Raw genomic sequence first — 21002 nt, 5'->3', positions numbered from 1 at the left:
GTGAATCATGCCTGCCCACACCACACTCCTCAGAGCTGGCCTCCTAGAAGAGGGGTTAGTAACCCATGGCCACCTACAGTTTTATCAGAACACAGACCCCTCCCACCCACTTTTTGGAAATGCGTGTGAGAAGCAGGGACTCCCAACTGCCTGGACTCAAGTCATCCAGAAAGCAGAGGTTGGGGCAACAAACAGAAGGGGGAAAGTACTTTCAGGTCATATATCTGATAAGGGATTAATACCCGAAGCATATAAGGAATTCCTACAACTCAACAGCAGAAATACCAAACAACCTGATTTAAAAATGGGCAGAGGAACTGAATAGACATTTTTCAAAGAAGACATACAGATGGCCAACAGGTACCTAAAAAGATGCTCAACATAACTCATCATCAGGGAAATGCAAATCAAAACCACGGTGAGGTATCACCTCACACCTGTCACATTTTTGATGGCTGTCATCAAAAATACAAGAGAGAACTGTTGGTGAGGGTGTAGAGAAAAGGGAAACTCGGGCACTGTTGGTAGGAATATAAATTGGTGCAGTCATTGTGGAAAACAGTATGGAGGCTCCTCAAAAAATTAAAAATAGAGCTGTATATGATCCAGTAATTCTAGTCCTGGGAATATATCCAAAGGAAATGAAATCACTGTGTCAAAGAGACAACTGCACCCCCATGCTCACTGCAACATTATTTGCAATAACCAAGATACGGAAGCAAGTGTCCATCAACAGATGAATGGATAAAGAAAAAATATGTCTATAATGTTATCTTATTCAGCCATAAAAAGAAGAATGAAATCCTGCCACTTGTGACAACATGGATGGGCCTTGACGGCATTATGCCAAGTGAAATAAGTCAGACAGAGAAAGATAAATACATACCATCCCACTTACATGTGGAATCTAATAACTAAAGTGAACTCACAGAAACAGAGAACAGGTTGGTGGCTGCCAGAGGTGGGGGTAGGGGTGGGTGAGATGGGTGAAGATGGTCAAAAGGTACAGACTTCCAGTTATAAGATAAACAAGTCATGGTCATGTCATGTACAGCAAGGTGAGTGTAGTTAACAACACTGTATTGTGTATTTGAAAGTTAACAGAGCAGATCTTAAAAGTTCTCATCACAGGAAGAATAATGTACAACTATGAGCAGTGATGGATATAAACTAAACAAGGTGATCATTTCACAGTGCAAACATATATCAAATAATTATGCTGTACACTTTAAACTAACAGTGCTATGTGACAGTTACATGTCAGTAATCCTCATCTCAGTAAGCAGGGTGAGAGTGTGGACTGCCTGCTGCAGAAATTGTGTCTACACTACAACGGCAGGGGGCGATTGTTGTGAGGGAGACCATCGGTCCCTCAAGGCCTAAAATGTTTAGTGTCTGGGCCTTTGCAGGAAAAGTTTGCTGACCCTGCCCTGGGAGACAGTGGTTGTAGCAGCGGTAATGGCCCGGCTGGGTGCACACTCAGCCCAGACGGTTCCTGCACGCTGCTGTTGCCTCACCCTTCCGCCCTAAGAGGGAGAGGCTTCCATATTCCCACTTTACATGTGAGAAGACTGACCCTCATTTTGCTTTTATTAACTGACCGAGTGGTGGGGCAGCTTTGAAGCCCACTGTTCTGATTTCAAAGCCGCATCTCAACCCTGACTTCTAGAAGTACCCTCCATCTTCCACACGTGTGCTCCAGGGCCGGCCATCCCTGAGGCTGCTGGGTGAACACATTTAATTCCCTTATTCTACACCTGCTCAGCTCTTGGCTCCCACTCTCCTGCTGCTGCCTGACACCAGCTGACGTTTTACAGATGAATCACCACCACTCACCCTGTCACGTAGGGCAGGCCCCTCCTAGTTCGGTCATTTTAAATCCTTAGCGCACAAATCTGCAGGACTGCATCAAAAGAACCCCATTTGTTTTGAGTGGAGGTGTTGATGAGAGGAAGAAAGGGAGAGTTTGGGGTGGTCATAAAAATATAAAAATACTGAGGGGATGTGAAAGGGACAGTATTTATGTCCATAATGAGACTCAATCCTGGATCATTCTGTCACTTGTCAATTCCCTCAGCTGCTCATCACCTTATTAATCCATGTGTTCCTTCCTTTTTTTTAGCCCATGCTTTTTTTTTTTTTTTGAAGAAAGAAGGGAGATTTATTAGGAGAACACAGGGAACCTAAGAACAAACAGAGAATAGTTTACCTGGTCTTTCCAAGATACGAGAGCCAGAAACTGGAAAGACTTGAGACGTCAAATCTACTATGTCTCTTCCACCTTCTGTGGCCACCTAGTCACTCACCTTGCTTCTCCTGCACATCACTAGATCCTCCCATCTCTTAAGTCTCTTGGTTTCTCTCCAGTTCCCCCTGCTATGGCCCTAAAGTACTATCTTTTTGTCCCTGGAAAACTGAAATGGCCTCCTAATGTTTCTCCCGACGTCCAGTCTGCTGTTCTCCTCACTACAGAGTGATTTATTAAAAATGGAAATTTTATTCAGTGTTTTTTCCTCTGTTCCTAAGATAAACATCAAAATCTTAAGCCTGGCGTGGAAACGGAGTATGATTCACCCACATTCAGTGCCCTTTGCTGTAACACCCCTCTCCCTGGAGGATTATACAGCCCTGACCTTTGTTTCTCAGTCATGGCAAAGGAGCTGATGGACAGTAAAAGAAATGTGATCAGACACTGAAGAACGAGCACCTGATTTATCACTTCTTTTCCTTTTCCCATGGCATTGGCAGTATCCAGACAGAGACAGCTCCTTCAGCCTGACTTAAGAGGGACGATGACATGGGGCAGAGCCATGCAAGCATGCAGCATGAGAGGTGAATAAGCCTTACTGGAAGCCGCTGTGACTTGGGGAATCACTGGTTATTCAGCACAACCCAGCCTACCCTAACTGATACACATAATCCACTAGCTCTTGCTGTTGCCCCATCTCTTGGCTAAAGCCCCACTGGCCTTTTGTAGTTACACTAGTTGCTCCCTCCCACCTTAGAACATTTGTCTGTTATTCTCTATCCTGAGAAAGTTATTTACACCTTTTTTTCCCCCCTTGCCCAGCTGATACTTACATCCTAGTGAGATCTCAGTTCAAATGTGAATTACTAAGGAAAGAATTTCCTGATCCATGTTCAAAGTGCCTTAAATACACCTTCTTTGTCATTAGATCTCTTTCATTAAACTGTAAGTTGCATGAAGACAGAGCCCAGGTATTTAGAGCACCTGTTTCAGAGGCCCTGCTCCATCCCCACTACCTGCCAGGGCCCAAGCTGAGGGTCTAGATGTAATGAGGGAGAGTCAGCCATGAGCCCTGCTCCCATACACCCACTGCATGGAGGGCAAACATACAGCAGCACTGTTTGAATCCACTGTGATCATTTTAGTAGAAAATGAATATAAAAGAGGCTGGAAGCAAACAATAAATGCTGGAGAGAGTATGGCCCCGCACTGCTGCTGGGAATGTTATTTGGTGCAGCCACTATGGAAAGCAGTAGATTCCTTAAAAAACTGAAAACAGAGTTACCCTATGATATAGCTATTCCACTCCTGGCCATGTATACAGAGGAATCTAATTTGAAAAGATACATGCACCCAATGTTCATAGCAGCACTATTTATAATAGCCAAGGCATGGATGCAACCTAAGTGTCCATCAATAGATAACTGTATAAAGAAGTTGTGAGATAGATAGATAGATAGATAGATAGATAGATAGATAGATAGATAGATAGATAAGGGGATACTACTCAGCCATAAAAAATAATGTCATTTGCAGCAAAATGGATGGACCTGGAGTTGTCATAGTAAGTGAAATAAGCCAGAAAGAGAAAGAAAAATACTGTATGTCGTCACTCATATGTGGAATTTAAAGGGCAAAAACAGGCACAAGTGAACTTACTTACAAAACAGAAACAGACTCACAGACGTAGAAAACAAACTTATGGTTAGCAGGAGTGGAGGGGAAGGGGAGGGGTGGAGGGATAAACTGGGAGTTCAGGATGTGCCGATACTAAATTATATATAAAATAGATGAACAACAAGGTTTTACTGTATACCTCAAGGAAATATATTCAGTATCTTGTAATAGCCTAATGAAAAAGAATATGAAAAGGAACGTATACATGTATAACTGACTCACTATGCTGTACACCAGAAATTAACACAACATTGTAAACCAAATATAGGCCAATAAAATAAAAATTTAAAAAAATGAGGCTGTAAAGAAGGCAAGGGAGACTGCCTGGAGGAGTGAGTATCAGAGCCTGTTTTGGAGGACGCCTTGGAGTTGTCCGGGTAGGGAGCTTTCTGGGGGGGGTGTGCTGAGGGGATTGTAGAGCAAGAAGCAGTGTGTCCAGAGCTGCTGAGGTTTAAAAGAGGATGAGCCCAGGAGCAGCTGGAATCAGGAGTGAGCGTCTGGCATCTGTGCTCCTGCGAACACAAGTGTTTGTGTTTTGGCATCTTTGCAAATCCAAAGCTGCTCATGGTGTTTGCTTATGGAAACTGATGGGCGGTGATGACAATAGCTGATCCCAGGCCCCTCTACACATGGGTGTCATGGCATCTCTTGTCTGGGGGTCAGAAGCTGGGCGGTCAGATGGCCCTGTGCGGGCACGTGGTTCGTCCTGGGACAAAGCAGCGGGAGACAGCTGTCTCAGCTCTGCTCATGGAACATGTCTGGATGCCTTAAGTTCCTGTCCTTGTTTTCTAAGAACCTGTCAGTCTTTTCTAGTAAATCAAGACTTCCTGTGCCCACAACCTCAGCGGTATTTAACATTTGCTAAGATGAATAAAATGGAAGTGAGATGAATCACCACTGTGAGTCACTGTACTGGGCATAATGTCTCTCAATAGGATCTTGTTATTAGAACAATCTGTAGGTAGCAGGATGAGCTGGTACAAGTCCCACTGCTCAGTGACTAGTGACTGTGGTCACTTGGTGGTTCCATACTCCAGGGAGGGAGGTGTGTCCATACAAGACTGGGGCTTCAGGGCCAGAAGGTGGCAAAAAAGACACCCATGTGTGGAAGGGCACTGAGATGAGGCAAGGTGGTGTGCTCCCCGTCTTCCCAATGTTGCAAATACAACGCTTCTTGCTTGCTTTTATTTTTTGTAACTCCTCCCCACTTTTGCTCCCCTGCCTTTGACTCCAGGGTTGTAAGAGCAAAGAGAAAAAAAGCAAAAGCAAAAACAAAACCAAAAGCCCTGAGCGCATGCTCAGAAGCATACCAGCGATAACAGAGGGGAGCTGGAAAGACGCAGGAGGGAAGGAGGCAGGGGGCGTCGGGGAGGGCGCCGCGGAGCGGGAAGCCGGCCGGTCTCCTCGAGCAGGGGAGCAGGAGGATGCAGCTCGCTCTGGGCAGCGGGCTCCAGCCCCGCCGGGCCGAGAAGGGAGAGGCCGCCCAACGATCAGCGGATTGGAAGAGAAACGCAGAGCCAGGGAGGCGGGGTAGGAGGACGATCTCTCCCGCGGGGTCGGGCGGCGGAGTAGAGACCCCAGTCCGGCGCTTCAGAGCTCCCAGCTTTCAACCCGCGCCCCCGGGCTCCAAACAGTGGGGGGCGCCTCAGGTCAGTGAAACGGGGGGCAAAAGAACTCCAAGTCTCAGCGCGCCTACCCGCACAGCAAAAGGGTAAAAGGAAAGAAAAGCATTTTTTTTTTCTTTTTTTGAGGCGGGTTTAAATTTCGTGCAGCCCCCAGGGCGGGGGCAGGGAGCCGGGCACGAGCCATCCGCCCTCGCTCCGCTTCCCCCTCTCGGGCTTTGTCGGCCATTCGGCTCTGCAGCCAAAGCGTCCTCCGCGCCCAGCGCGCGCCCCGACTCACACGCTCGGGCTGCGGCCCCGACGCTGGCGCCGCGGACTTCGGGGGAATCGCGGGGGCTGCGGTGAGCGGTGGCGGCGACGACCTCCGTGCGCCCAGGCGGGCTTGGGGCTGCACCCCGGGCTGGACGTAGGCAGCTCCCGGGGAGTCCCCTCCGCCGGAGCTCCGTGCTCACTCGCCGGTGCCGGAGTGTAAGGAGCGAAGGAAGTTTTAGATTTTTAAAAATTTATTTATTTACGTCATTAATTTTCACAAAGGGCATTTTGTAGGGGCGATCTTTTCAAAGTTTCGTGTGTGTACTGTTGGGCAGTGAGCTTACTGCGATGCAGGCGCTGAAAGCTGGGCCGTGATCAGGGCGTGGGCGCCTGCCAACCGTTGCGGGGGGCGGCCAAGAGAGCCAGGAGGGAGAAGCCGGTGAGGGCTGGTGTGGAAGCCTCCAAAAATTAAGTTGCGTTTTCTTTTTTTATCAGAATTTTCTCTCATTGGTTTTTTATAAAAATGCCATGTACACTTAAGTATATGGATATACATGGATATACATATGTGCTTAATATTTAAGATGTTATTTTTGGCACTACAATTTCCAGATCCATTCAGTTACCTTCTGATTGATTTTGCTACACAATGAGAACATGTTCTTGTTAAAGTGCTAGCTGATCAGTGGCAGCTTTTTGCACTGGTTGCAAAGTTTCTCTACCATGTGATTTCTTTGGTATGTATAAAGGTTAGCTCTCTGGCTGCTGCTTTCCTTACATTGTTACGTTTATATGGTTTCTCTAGAGGGCTGGATTTGGGTATTTCTTTTCCTTCAGGGCAGTTGTGTTCTGCTAAATCCTCAGTTGTTTACGGTCTGGTAAAATAGTTTCTCTTGAGGGCAGGCCTCATAAAGAAGAATGAAACTTGTGGGCCTATTTCAAAATAGTTTCTGCCCTGATGGAAGTGAAACCCTTTTTTTTTTCCCCCTTGTTTTCTTTGAGAGAACGTGGTAGGAATCCTGAACAGAATTCGGGGCCCCTCCTAACACTGGGCCCCCTGGAGTTTTTGGCTCTCAGACTGCGGCCCTGAGCCTCCAGCAGCTTGTCAGTTACAGTTCAGGTTTCCTCCCTGGGGGTCCATGCAGGTTTCTGCTTGTGGTTTCTGCCCTGGTAATTAGAGTGTTTGTGTCCACCTGTCTGTCTCTCCAACTTGGGGGCTGGCAATTCGCACTGTGACCTCATTCTCTGAGGGCTCTAATAAAGGTTACTGATTTTCAGTTGGTCTGATTTTTTACTTGTTTTTAGAGTGACAACTTACAAACTCTTTACATGCTGAACCATGTAAATGAAATGAAAAGTCTGAATTGTCCTCTTCTTATTCCTTTATTTCCTTGAAAGATTTGCTTTTTTCAGTTGTTATTAATAAAATAATTTTCTTCATTTTGTTCTTAATTCCTAATTATTTTTAAGTTTTTATTGATATCTACTTTATTTGAAATAATTTGAAACTTCTGATTTCACTTGGGTTAGCATTAACATTTAATTTATTTTTAAACAATTTTGTTCTCTGCTAGTTTGTTAAAACCCAAGTTCCAATTGTGTAATTACTTTTCTGTTTTAGTGAATAATGCTCTTGAAATTTTTACAGGCATTGCATTGAATCTGCATAGTAGACATTTTTAACTAATAATTCTTCCAACACACGGATATGAGCTATCTTTCCATTTATTTTCATCTTTAATTTCTTTCATCCGTATCATATACTTTTCTATGTATAGAATATTCACCTCCTTGGTTAAATTCATTCCCAAGTATTGCATAATTTTTGAAGCTATTTTAAATGGGGTTGTTTTCTTGATTTACTTTTTGGATAGAGGATTGCTGGTGTAAAAAAAAAAACACTACTAGTTTTTGTTGATTTTGTATTCTGTAACTTTACTAGATGTGTTGGTACTATTTTTAGTTGAGTTTTTAGGGTTTTCTACATTGTATGATTATTTTATCTACGAACGGAGTCAATTTTACTGCTTTATGTGTAATTTGGATACTTTTTCTTTTGCTTGCTTAATTGCTCTGGCTGGGGCCCCCATGTACTGTGCTGAATAGGAGTGGTGAGAGTGGGCCTCCTTGCCTTCATAGACTAGAACTTAGGGGAAACCTACAGTTTCCCTGTGCTGATAAGACAATGGGATTATCATAAATGATTTATTATGTTGAGGAATTATTTATTCCTTCTGTGCCGATTTTGTTGTTTTTATCATTATTGGATGTTGAACTTTGTAAAATGTTTCCCCTGCATCTATTGAGATGATCATGTGGTTTTTTTTTTTTCTTTCATTCTGTTTATGTGGTTTATCACATTGATGGTGTAGGTTAAGCAAATCTTGCATCCAGGAGTCCCCCCCACCCCACAAAAAAAAGAAGCCCACTTGATGATGTATAACCTTTTCGATGTAATGTTGAATTTGGTTTGCTAGTATTTTACTGAGAACTTTGAATGTGTGTTCCTCAGAGCTGCTGGCCTGTAGTTTCCTTTCCTTGTAGGGTCCTATCTAGTTCTGTTAGCATGGTGATGCTGATCTCATAAAGTGATTAGGAAGTTTTCTACTTCTGTTTTGGAAGAGTAAAAAGAATTGGTATTATTTCTTCTTTGAATGTTTGGTAGGATTCAGCTATGAAGCATCTGGTCCTGGGACTTTCTTTGTCGGGAGGTTTTGATTATGACTTCAGCCTCCAGTGTTACTGGTATGTTAGCCTTTCCAATTCTTCATTCAGACTTGAAAGGATGTATTTTCTAAGAATTGATCCATGTCTTGCAGGATATACAATTTGTAGGTATATCATTTTTCCTAATAGTCTCTTACGATCCTTTCTGTATCGGAGTCATCTGTTGTAATTTCTTCTTTTTCATGTATGATTTTATTTGAATCTTCTCACTTTTCTTATTCTAAATAAAGGTTTATGTTTATTTTTTCCAGAAAGCACATCTTTGTTTTGTTAAAATTTTCTATTTTCATTTCTCTATTTCCTTTGTTTCTCTTCTTTATTACTTACTTCATTCTGCTAACTTATTTTGTTCTCGGTATAAAGTTAGATAATTTATTCAGATGCTTCTTTTTTTAACTTTACGGAGTATGGTTGATTTACAATGTTGTGTTAGTTTCAGGTGTACAGCTCTTTACATTTCCAGGAGCTCCTCCTGAGTGGAAGGGCAAGAAGGAAGTTGAGGGGAAATGTGTGTGAGAGGAGTTAAAGTGCAAAGCCCTTTTATTTGAGAACCTAAAGTATTCAAGCTGCCTGGATGCAGGTTTTCACTGGGATTCTCTGGGCAGGAAGGTGCTATGGGACTGGGGAGGAGGGGAGCCCTGGCGTTGGTCCTGGGGCCTCCATTTCCATTTCTACTGAGAAGATCCATTTCCACCAGTTTGAGTCTCAGCTGAGCATAGACTTCTGTTGATACAATGACAACACTTGAAATTCTCCAATTTGGCTCCACCCTCTGGGACATTTAAGAAAATCAATTCCTAAAGCTATAGGAACCGTGGCCTATTTCTCAGGGGCCTTAGAGACTCAGCCCCCAGCCCAGCTCCTGCCTGTCAAGGTTGCTGCCCCCCAGGAGGTCCCAGCTGACTGGGGTGGGGTGGGTGAAGGCAGACAAATAAAGATGTCCTACCTTGACCCTGAGCTTCCTATAGAGAGATGCCCACCCACCTAGAAGCTTCCCCCAAGTCTCCTTCAGACAGTGATTTGAAGCAGGGCCTGCAGGGAGGGAAAGTCCTGAGGACTGGAACCCCTGGGGAGGGGAACAGAGTGGGTTGCGAGTGGGGAGGCTGTCAAGCTGTCACCTGGCTTGCTCCAGCTTTGGTCCCCTCACTGTCCTCCTTTGTCCCAGATGAGACACACCCCTAGGGAGCCCAGGGAGGACCTAGGCGGCACTCAGTACATAAGACAGGAGGGTGTTGAAAATTCACAGGAATGATACCAGCTCAAGCCAGGAAGGAGAAGGGTAGGAAGGATCTGACCACTGAGACCTGAGCGTCAAGGGCAGCATGACCCTGATAGGACAGGCCTGGGACTGTGCAGGAGCTTGGACCACAGACTTCTGTCCTGAAAGCTGGTAAAGGAAAAGGGGCCATTCCCAAGAGTCTGGAGAGGGATTCTGCTTGATGGCCCATCACTTGCCCTGGCCACCTTGACCCAGTGTCCTACCACCCAGGCCCTCTCCTGGGCCACCACACTTGGTCCCTGAGGTGGGTGGTAGTGGCACGGAAGGTGGTGTCATGTGCTCATTGCCAGGGTTGCTTTTCTGGGACCAGGTGGACCCCTGGCACTGAGAGGGAACCACTTTCTTTAACACCCACTGGGAGCTGGGAGTTGTCACATGATCTGCCACACCCCACCTCTACGTCCCAGTCAGGGGTCGCCAATCGGAGTCAGGGTTCAGGAAGCAGAGGACATGGCCAGAGCCTTGTGGGAACCCCTGGTTTTCTCTTTGTACACTGAGGACACCAGCATCACACTGATAGTGAAAATCAGTGCCCACAGGACCCAGTATTGGTGGGTAAAGTAGAAGGGCATTTTTGACAACCCTATTCTCTCATTAGAAGGTAGCTCAATTCTGCTTAACCCAAAGGGGCATCTTGCACCCATCCTGATCACCCTCTGGTCTGACTCCTTATTCAGATGCATGTTCAGATACGCATTCGCATTCACAGAATGCACATTATGACTTCCCGCTCAGATGCACGTTCCCTGTGGCAGCTACACCCACAGGCGTGTTTGTTTCTCTCCCATGTGGCTAAGTGCACTTCAGGTGTGTGCTGAGTGCTGGGACAGCTGAGCCCTGGGCCAACTGCTGGGTGACCCTCCGACCTGGCTGCCCACGGTGAGCTCCATCCCCCCACCGGCAGACCAGGCCCTGCCCACTGTTCTGTCTGTTCCACCTCATTTGATCTGTACAACCACTCTGCAGGATGTCCTGTTATCATCCATCTCTACTGATCTCGGGTGGACAGTGAAGGCTGGGGTTAAAGGAAGTTGCCCAGGTTGACAGGTGGTGGAGCTGGCGATTTGGACCCTGATCCCAGGAGTCAGGATCATGGAAAGGCTGAGGTGGGGCAGCTTACTACAAAAGGAAGCCCTGCCCCAAACCCCCTGTGAAAGCCCACCCACTCAGCGCATCCATCTGGCAGAGTGCTTTGCCAGCCTTGGGGGGAGGTGGGGAGTTAAGACTGCCTTCCTTTTGCCCTTCCTCCTGGTCATGTATCAGGGGCAGGGAGGCTCTGGGGCTGGAGCTGGCTCTGCCTCTCACTTTTGAAGCTGGAGATGGAGCACTCACTCAAGTGTAAGATCCCAGCTGCTCCAGCTCAGAGCCCACTCCCACTGGAGCGGATGTGGCTTGTCCCACCACAGGAGCAGCTGGTGGAGGTGGCACTGACTGCAGCATCAGAGGTGCTGGTAAACACAGAAGCAGGGCTTTCTCCAGGCCCTGAGTTGACCTTTCCTCTGGCTCTTCATAAGCAAGAGACTTGGAGCTGGTGCTGGAGCAGAATGAACAGAAGAATTCAACCACAGAGCTAACTTTTATTTTGCCTTAACACACACACACACACACACACACACACACACACACACACACACGACAAAAAACAAGCAAAACAAAATTGCTGCCTTAGAAAAAATAAACAAACTCGGCCTCTTAACCCCAACTCAGATTGTCTCCATTCCCTGCAGTCCCTCTTTATTGGCTTTGCCTCAGTGGAATCAGTCCCTCTGATTCCCAGGGAGGCCAGACCCCTGTCCACAGCTCTTTTTGACTCATTTCATTCTTCAGGGGAATTTTTCCCAGGGAAATTACTAAAGGGGAGAGCTCCAGGGTTCTGCCAGTCCTGCCCCATCACAGACCCCACAAGATTCAGAATCATCTCTGAACATGGATGGCAAATGCGTGGCAGGAAATGCTTAAAAGAGGACACAGTTATATCTTGTTCTTGTCCCAGTTGTGTTCCAGATACGAGCATCAAGCCCCTGTTTGGAGGGAAGGGTGATGCATGGCTAGAGAGGCTTTGAACCTTCTGGTCCCCAAAACTGTCAGCAAGTGCAGAATTCCCTTTTTCCATCCCCTAGGGAAATTTTTCCTAGGGCTCCCTGGCTAGCATTGATTCAGTGTTGGTGCATCAGAACTTCAGAGCACTCAGTGGCAAGAAGGTGGTTCTGGGGGAAAAATGTGTGTGTGTTGAGCCTGCATTTACTTACACATACACACATTAATGAGCTGTAGAGATGAAGATAGAGATCCATAGGTACCTGAGATGTTACGTGTCCTCCATACCATAGACTGTATCTGCGCTGAATGTGCCGAGGGCTTCAATGTCCTCTCTCCTTTGTGTGTTCTCCTTTAGATCACCACCCGAAAGAGGCCAGGAGGAAGTGGACATTCATCTCACCCTCTCAAACAGGATCCTTGTGCAAGCCTTTGAGAGGGACCACTTTCCTGGCATCGCCCACAGGGAAGAATTGGTTCATCAAACAGGACTTCCTGTACTTCAAATCCAGGTAAGTTCTCAGTGGGTGGAGTATAATTTGTCCCAAGGTGGGAGGGCCATTTACTCCTGTGCTGGTGCTGGATAAACATAGGCTCCTGTTACAGTTTTGGATGTGTGGGTGGGGGGTGAGGGCTTGGGGCTGTGGGGTGGGGGTGGGTATGATTTGCCATAGGAATTCACTGAGGTGGCTGACCTGAAGCCATCCATTTCCAGAAGGGGAGAGGGCGGAGGAGATGCTGGACAGTCTGTGATGGGGCCTGACAGTCTAGCCAGTCAACAGGGGATCTTTCATAGAAGCCAGGGGTCCAATGTGGCCCTAACGTTGCCCCTCATTTGCAAGGGCCTGGGGCAGGTGGAGGTCAAATCACCGGGGGTTGAGGCCTACGAGAAGGCTCTGTCTGGCCCAGTGCCTGCCAGATTGTGGGGAGTGGGGGCGGGGGGAGGCAAATCCATTTGGAATGCCTTGCTTCTGATGCTACTATCCCCCTTTGTCTCTTCTTCCCTAGGTATAGTTTAAGAACCAGAGAGCTCGTCACCCAGAGCAGAGCAGAGGTGGGCCTGGGAAGGCCACAGCAGAAGGCCCTGATGCCAGACCAGCCCTCACTGTGCCGTCGGACCAAAGCCCCCTGCCCACTGTCCACGACAGCGCTCATCACTGTCCTCCATCTGATCCACTGGAGAGCATCCCGTCCTTCTACAGCAGCCCCTCCTTCGTCATCCAGCTTCTTTGTGCCTTGTGCTCCCTCTAGTGGCTGATGGGCTGGCCATTGATGCTCCTGGTGGTCCAAGCCCCCACCCCGGCTGTGCAGAGTTGAGAACCCTCCACCTCCAGGAATAGTCCCCTGTGGCTCCTCAGCAGGACTGAGTCCAGGAGGGGGTCTTGCACCCATTCATGCAGCACTCACGCCCTTCACCCAAGGAGGAGCTTGCCTGCACACTCCAGCTCCAAGGCGCCCCTCAGCCTGACCTCCACAAACCGTGCAGCATCTGGCTCAGCCATGCGCCACCCACTGGGTGATTCTGCAGCCTGAATAGACTGAGACACACACCTGGCAGCAACAGGACCCCTGAGTGAAGACACATCTCTGCTGGACCCTCAGCACCAGCCCTCAGGCCCAGAGGCTCGCGAGCCTCTTAGATGAACTCTTGTCAGACACAGGGCTTCTGGAAAAGGCACAGCCCTTCCTGAGTGCCAGCGCCCAGGAAGAGGGACTTGTGGCAAGTTCCTCTGGAAGCACCTCTCAGTGAATACGAACTCCAGGCCCTCCTGAACATGCTGCCAGGCTCATGAGGTAAGGAGATTGGGGATGGGTAGATGGTTTACAATTCTAAATTGGGTGGTCAGAGAAGTCCTCGCTGAGAAGAAGACAGTTTGGCAAAGATTTGATTGAGTGAGATATCTTGCAATGCACCTATATGGGGAAAGAGCATTCAAGGTGGAGAGTGGAGGCCATAAGAGGCATTCAGATCAGAAATATGGCCAGTGTGTTCACGGAATGAGAAAGAAGGCAACATGGATTAAGTAGAGTGGGTGAGAGAAAGACCACTTTTAAAAGATAAAATATTTTTAATTAATTTATTGCTTCAAAATTTCCTAGACCCAACAGGTAATATATATCTGTACTTTAAAATTATATGAGAACAGGTCTACAATTTTGATTCTCAGACCCTTAATTTAATTTTTTATGACCAACTGCCCTGCCTGAACAAACTCTATATTATCAACTGTTGATGGTGAATGAATTTTCTAATATACTCTTTCAGTGAAGTTATAGCACTTCAAGGGTTGAGAAATTTTCTGGGCATTTCAACTCCAACTTCAGTCTTGCTCAGAACCAAGACCTATTTCCCTATTCTCAGTAGTCACTTAAACTTATGCTCCTTGGTCCTTGAGGCTGGAAAATTCCCCAGGGAGACCCCAGTGTTAGCTCGCACTAGCCACTCCAACTTTCAGTTTCTTTTTCATTCCTGACCTCTGTCCATTTCACTTTCTTGAAATCTGAAATGTGTGTTTAAAAAATGTTTGTAATATTTTATCTAGTATTTTGATGTTGCTTCTCAGGCAGTACAGTTTATCATGTATCTATAAACAAAAGTTCAAAAACATTTATAAAGCATTTCCTCTAAGTTACCGGGGAAATAGAGATAAATATGGTATATTTTCCTTGCCTGAAGGAACTCACTTTCTAAGGTAGACAAGAAAAACACATAATTATGTTCAAGCGTGATCATTGCTCTGATAAAGGCTATTAAAAATTGCCACGCAAACAGAATTAATTCTGTCAGGCTGAAATGCAATGGTTAATCTGAGCCTAGAATTGGTAGCAGCCTGCTGGATGGAGGAAAAGAGCTTCTTTGTTCAAAGTTTAGGGGCATGAAGCATGTCCTTAGAACAGAGTGACCAGACTTGAGTACCCAAGTGATGGTGCCTCGGGGAAGGAGGCAGACATGGGAACATTACGTGCCAAAAAGGTTAAAATTGGGGGGAGGGGAGAGAGGACAAAAAGGAAAATTTTCTTATTTAAAATTTTATCTTAATCCCATCCCTGAATGCCAGGTGAAACATTAAAGTTTAAAGAAGCCTGTTTTCCTTAGAAAGCAATGTCTATCACTTATGGAATCCAGTACCTGTCTACCAGTATCAGCAAGATTCTCCCGTAACAACCAAGAACTCTCTCTGAAAAATGACTTCCTGAGTTTTCTTGCCAGAATTTCAAGCCTTATCTTTTATGACTTTCTGTAGGGTGACCAGCCAGCCTGACTCACCGAGGACTGAGGGAGTACCCAGGACATAGGACTTTGAATCTTAAAACGAGGTAAGTCCTGGGCAAACCGGGAGGAGTTGATCACCCTAGATATTCCACTAGAATGTTAGCTTCCTAAGAGCAGCAGAATGTTTAGAATATTGCCTGGCATATAGGAGATGTTAATAAGCATTTGGTAAATGAATACATAAGTGAATGAATATTTTTACCACACAGGAAACACCCAAGGGAATGCAGCTAAATCCTTAGCTATGGACATTGGAACAGTGCTTAGGCCAATTGTTTCCAGGGGCCAGGGCCACTGTAAGAGAAGCCAAAGACAGTCACTCAGGACTTAGAGAAATCACAATGAGAAAAATTAGATGGGGGCAGGGTGTAGCTCAAGTGGCAGAGCACATGCCTAGCATGCACAAGGTCCTGGGTTCAATCCCCAGCACCTCCTCTGAAAATAAATAAATAAACCTAGTTACCTATAAACCCCCGCCCCCAACACACACACGAAGAAAAATTAGAGAGGCATTTCCTATGGGCTATTCAGATTATTTGGAGAATAACCTTTTGAAGGATTAATGATGTAGGTTCCTCCTCGTCTTCTGGTGAACAAGGTGATGGCATATCTCCATTATTTCTCTTCATTATATTTATACTTTTTGGTGAGTTTTATTGCTAATGGACACTATTGTATAACTTAGTTTCTTCTTAGGTAATTTAAAGATTAAAAAATTGCCAAATTTTTCTCTCTAGACCACTTGAATTTCTATAGTCTTGTATTAAGTGCTTCCACGTGCTTCCAGGATGTGAAGGCAGTGGGGTAAAGTGAGGCAGGGGATTTTGTCTTCACTATAGTATGTACTTCCTGAGCTGTTTAGAGGACAGAATGCTATTTGAAGGGACAAGGGACTTAGGCCTTTGTAATAGGGCATAGTCAACATAAGAAATATACTTTTGATCCCATAGTATATTTCAAATATATTTTATAAAGGTGCAAAAGAGTCTAAAAATATGAAAAATGGAAGTAGGATTCAGTCCTATTATTCTGCTTAATGCTGAGGGTTCCTCCTTTCCCAACTCGGGCTTTATTTTCCTTTTGGAAATAATGGTGTCCACACTGACAACATTGGCAGCTGGGGTAGATTCCTGATTTGTAAAAATGAATCCAATTAATTTGAATCGTTTTCTTCACTTTGATTTATGTGAATGTGATTTTGGAATAGCCATAGCGTGTGTGTGTGTGTGTGTATGTATAATTTCACGGGAGGAATGTAACATAGTTATACTAAATTTACCTATCCTGTTCTCAAGGATTAATCCAAAAATTCCAGTTTAGAAATCCCAGTGTTATTTTTCAGGCTGACTAATGCTGAACAGGAGGAAAGGGAGTGTCATTGGCACAATTTTGAAAACTGTCAAGTCACTTAAAGGGACTAAGTAATCTTATTTATGTTTTTTCTTAAAGTCATTCTCTGTTTTCATCAAATATGAAACAAGAAAGATACTCAATTTTAGAAATGTTAGAAATATATAACACATAGGAATATGGAGAGCTCTATGGTACGCTATATTCCTGAAGTAAACTTTAGTTCCTCTACAATGAAAAGGAATGTGCTGCAAAACCCTTTTTGAGATAGCAGAGGAAAACAGATCAAATCAAAACTGAAACAGAAATAGTGTTTAATCAAATATGGATAGTGAAGGGATAAGTTTAATCTATAAAACAGAACAGGACAGCATGACAGGATAGGTTTTAATCCTTTTACAGGGAAGAGGGTACATGGTAAGCTGGAAATTTTTGCAATTACTGACATTGGTGATGTGTAGGAAAGGCAAGAAAAAGTAATGAAACCAATTTTTCTCTCACTTGCACTAGAGCCTTTTTCAGGTCTTTGAATCTAGAGAGTGGTAGAAAATTATTGCAAAGAAATCTAGTGCTAAAAAACACCACCAAGACATTAAGAAATCTAATAAAATTATCAGGATGGAATAGGGAGCGGAGAGTGGAGTTAAAAATTTAGAAAGTTCTGTTTATAAAACACTTTTCTTAAGGCCAACTGCCTGTGTTGTACAGTTCCTTCCCCTCCATCCCTTCATTCAACAGTCTGTAGCATCATGTTAGAAAAGATGGTGTGTCTGAAGCTCTTGGGGCCCAACATTCACATGACTCACTGTGGATTTGAATGAGGAGGGTCAGCTATTTCTTACTTGGTCACTCGTATAGTTCCTAAAATATACTCCTTTTTTTTTGAATAAAACTTTCTGTCTTCTTTTTTCTAAAGTTGACATTTCCAATAAGATATTTTTATGTATTTTAAAATCATTCTTTGCCAGGTGGAAATTAAGCAGTGCTGGAGAGAAAGCAAATGGCAACAATCAGATTATTATCCTACAGTTTCTGTCTTAATTATCTTCATCCTGGGGCAACTATCTCTGGGTCCTAATTCTTTCTGCGGCAAATTACATCTTTCAGAACCTTACCTGAATCTTTACCTCTGTGACCTCCTAATGTAACCGCTCTGGTCTGGTCTCTCTACATATGATTGCCTTTCCTAATGTTGATTCACTATCCCATTCTTGACATGGATTTCTCTCATAGACTGAGACTCTGTGAATCTGCCTCCTCCCTCTTCCTTTCTCTCACCTTTCCTGCCCTCCTCAGCCTCCTTTTCCCCACCACCATTCTCATTTGCTCACTTACAAGGAAACCCTCCCCAAACAGCTAACATTCTTCAGTCATGGTAAATGTCTCTCCACAGGCTTTGCCTTTGCTTAGACACATTGAGGGAAATGCAGAACAACTGTTATTTAATCACATCATCCTGTAAGTTATTTGTTCATAGAGGGACTTATAAAAATTAATCCATAGGGTAAACACTGCATAAACCAAGAGCTCCCGAGTCACTAAAGTGGGTGAAAATTTTCTTTCTACCAATTCTAAATTTACAAGTCTTCCCAATTAGTCTCACATAGCAGAGTTCACTTAGAAGAAACTTCTGTCAAATTTGAAAATACTTGGGGCAGTTAGAAGATGACTAATCACCTGCCTCTGGAGTTACTTGTCTTATAAACCCCACTGAAATCTAATTACCATGGACTGCTGGACTTCAAGTGACTCCTGGCTCCCTGAAGTAACCAAACCCATAATTTACCTGTGCCCCATGCAGTCAGTTAAATGAGAGGCTCTTTTGTGAGATGACTGCCCTGGGGAACTGGTGTTTACCTAATTAGGGCCTTTATGTGACCATATTGTTTATGAATCTGTTCAAGATATTCCTAAATCACCCAGCAGCCATCCCCTAGTGGCTCCCTTTTTTGCCTTCCAAGTCCTGTAAGTACAGTGGCAAAGCAGAATCAAAAGAAACGGTGAGGCAAGGTTATTTTGTGGCTTTTTTTTTTTTTTTTTGCCATTTTATAGGTAGAGGCAAAAGGAAAGACGTTTCACTTACTTTGTTTTGCTGGAATATTTCTTTGGATCATACCTGTCTAAACAATAATAGGAATTGAGGAAATTTGACACTTAAATACAGTAAGTACCTGTCACGGCTGCTTAAAAATATGACAGTGAAGCCACAGTACTGTGGATACTTCCCACTAACCAAAACATCTTCTTCCATAACTTCATAAAATCGGCCTTTGCACAGTTGTTCCACCGTGTCTTCCTCATATCATTCCACCTGAACTTCTGAGATTCTAAAGTGGCTTTAGATCTCTAAGGTCAAGATGTGCTGCCATAGTCAGATCACTCAGCACTGTTGGTGATCACTCACTTGCTCACATGAAGCTATAGGAAAGCAGACTTTTAGCTAATTAGAAAGAAACTGCTGAAACCATCAAAAATGTAATGTTATGTGAAAGCCTCTTTTTCAAATACTTTGTGAACGTTTTTAGGAATGTTTAAAAACAGGACAGAATCCTCTTGCATTTTTTTCAGGGTGAAATGCTTTCCTGACAGTCTATCTGAGATTCAGAGTCCCCCATTATGCTAATGATATTTAAATTCCCCAGGCAAGGGAAGGGGAGGGAAAGAGAAGGGTCCTGACTTGAGCTAGGTTTTTGGAACTCTGGGGTGGTACCTATTTTGGGGGAGTGGCACTAAAACAGGAATTACATTTGGTGTCCAGAGTAGAAGTAGGTAAAAGCTAGAGCCAAACACTAGATTGAACACAACAATTGGTCTGAAGAGGGAAAGAGAAAAAAAAAAAATCAAAGACCCAAGACCGTGGTTGGAGACAACATGATAGAGCAAGTGGATTTTGGAGAGTGGATGGTGGGTAAAGGAATGCGCCAGTTTGGACACTGTCTGTGGCCACTCTTGAGAGATAAGGGAACTTATAAGTGTGCTGGGAAGATTAGCTTCTTTGTTATTTGGACTTGGACTTGAGATAGGTTTAAGAGTAAAGTGTAGAATAGGAAGCTCATTCAAGCTTCTAGTCATACCTGGAAGCATAACTGCTCTTGAAGACACACAAGGTCACTAAAAGCTGGCAGAGGCACCCACAGCCAAGGTCAGCTTTGGGAAAAAAAGGTGAAGTAGTAAATTTTTTCAGAATTGTTCTCCCATCTTCTTCATTTCCAAATGGCATGTCACTTAGATATGGTGGAAGGTGGGGATGAGGAGCATCCGTAAGAAATTTCTCATCATTTAGGTTAAGTGGTTCTCTCATCATTTAGGTTAAGTGGTTCTTAAAACGTGGTCCCAGGACCCCTGGGGATTTTTCTCAAGTGTGCAATGGTATTTCCCAGCGTGATATGGTAACAGATTAGATACATAAACAGGTACAGGAATTTGGCTGTCTTCTATTGTGCCATTTATTATTGCAAAATCAATGTCTCTCTTACTATTATTTTTGCTTTGTTAAATTTAGTTTTTCTTCTTAAAAATACATTATTCATATAAACACATGTATTTATTATTGTTAGTTTTAAATAAAATTTTAAAAACATTCCTCAGTTTTAACTTTTAATACGGTTTACCATATAAGCAAAAACTTTTGGGGCCCTAAATAATCTTTGTGAGAATAAAGAGATCTGGAGACCAGAAAGTAGGAAACGTTACTTTAGGACGATTCATGTCCATGCTCCTTGTTCTCGTAGTAGGTAAACCAGTGGCATCTGGTTCTGTGATGTAGTGTTGAGGGCTCCATGTAGGCTTTTCTTAAAATTTGAAATATAAAGTCAGTTTACAATGTGTCAACTTCTGATGTACATCATAATGTTTCAGTTACACATACACATATCTGCGAGGCTGTTTCTGTTTTGTAGATAAGTTAGTGTTTTCTTTTTTTAGATTCCACATATGAGCGACCTCATATGGTATTTTTCACCTCTTTCTGGCTTACTTCACTTAGAATGACTATCTCCAGGTCCATCCAAGTTGCTGCAAATGGCATTATTTTATTCTTTACATGGCTGAGTAGTATTCCATTGTATAAATATACCATAACTTCATTACCCAGTCATCTGTTGATGGACATTTAGGTTGTATCCATGTCTTGGCTACTGAATATAGTGCTGCTATGAATACTGGAGTGCATGTATCTTTTCAGATTAGAGTTCCCCCGGGATATATGCCCAGGAATGGGATTGCTAGATCATATGGTAATTTTATTTTTAGTTTTTTGAGGAATCTCCAAACTGTTTCCCACAATGGCTGCATCAAACTACATTGCCACCAACAATATGCGAGGCTTCCCTTTTCTCCACACCCTCTCTGGCATTTATCGTTTGTGGACTTTTTTGAGTGATGGCCATTCTAACTGGTGTGAGGTGATCTCATTCTAGTTTTGATTTGCATTTCTCTTAGATTAGCGATATTGAGCATTTTTTCATGTGCCCATTAGGCATTTGTATGTCTTCATTGGAGAATTGCTTGCTTAGGTCTCCTGCCCATTTTTGCATT

Source organism: Vicugna pacos, chromosome 33 (assembly GCF_048564905.1).
Source record: "Vicugna pacos chromosome 33, VicPac4, whole genome shotgun sequence".
NCBI classification, from domain to species: Eukaryota; Metazoa; Chordata; class Mammalia; order Artiodactyla; family Camelidae; genus Vicugna; species Vicugna pacos.
Note: the sequence above shows the minus strand (reverse complement) of the source record.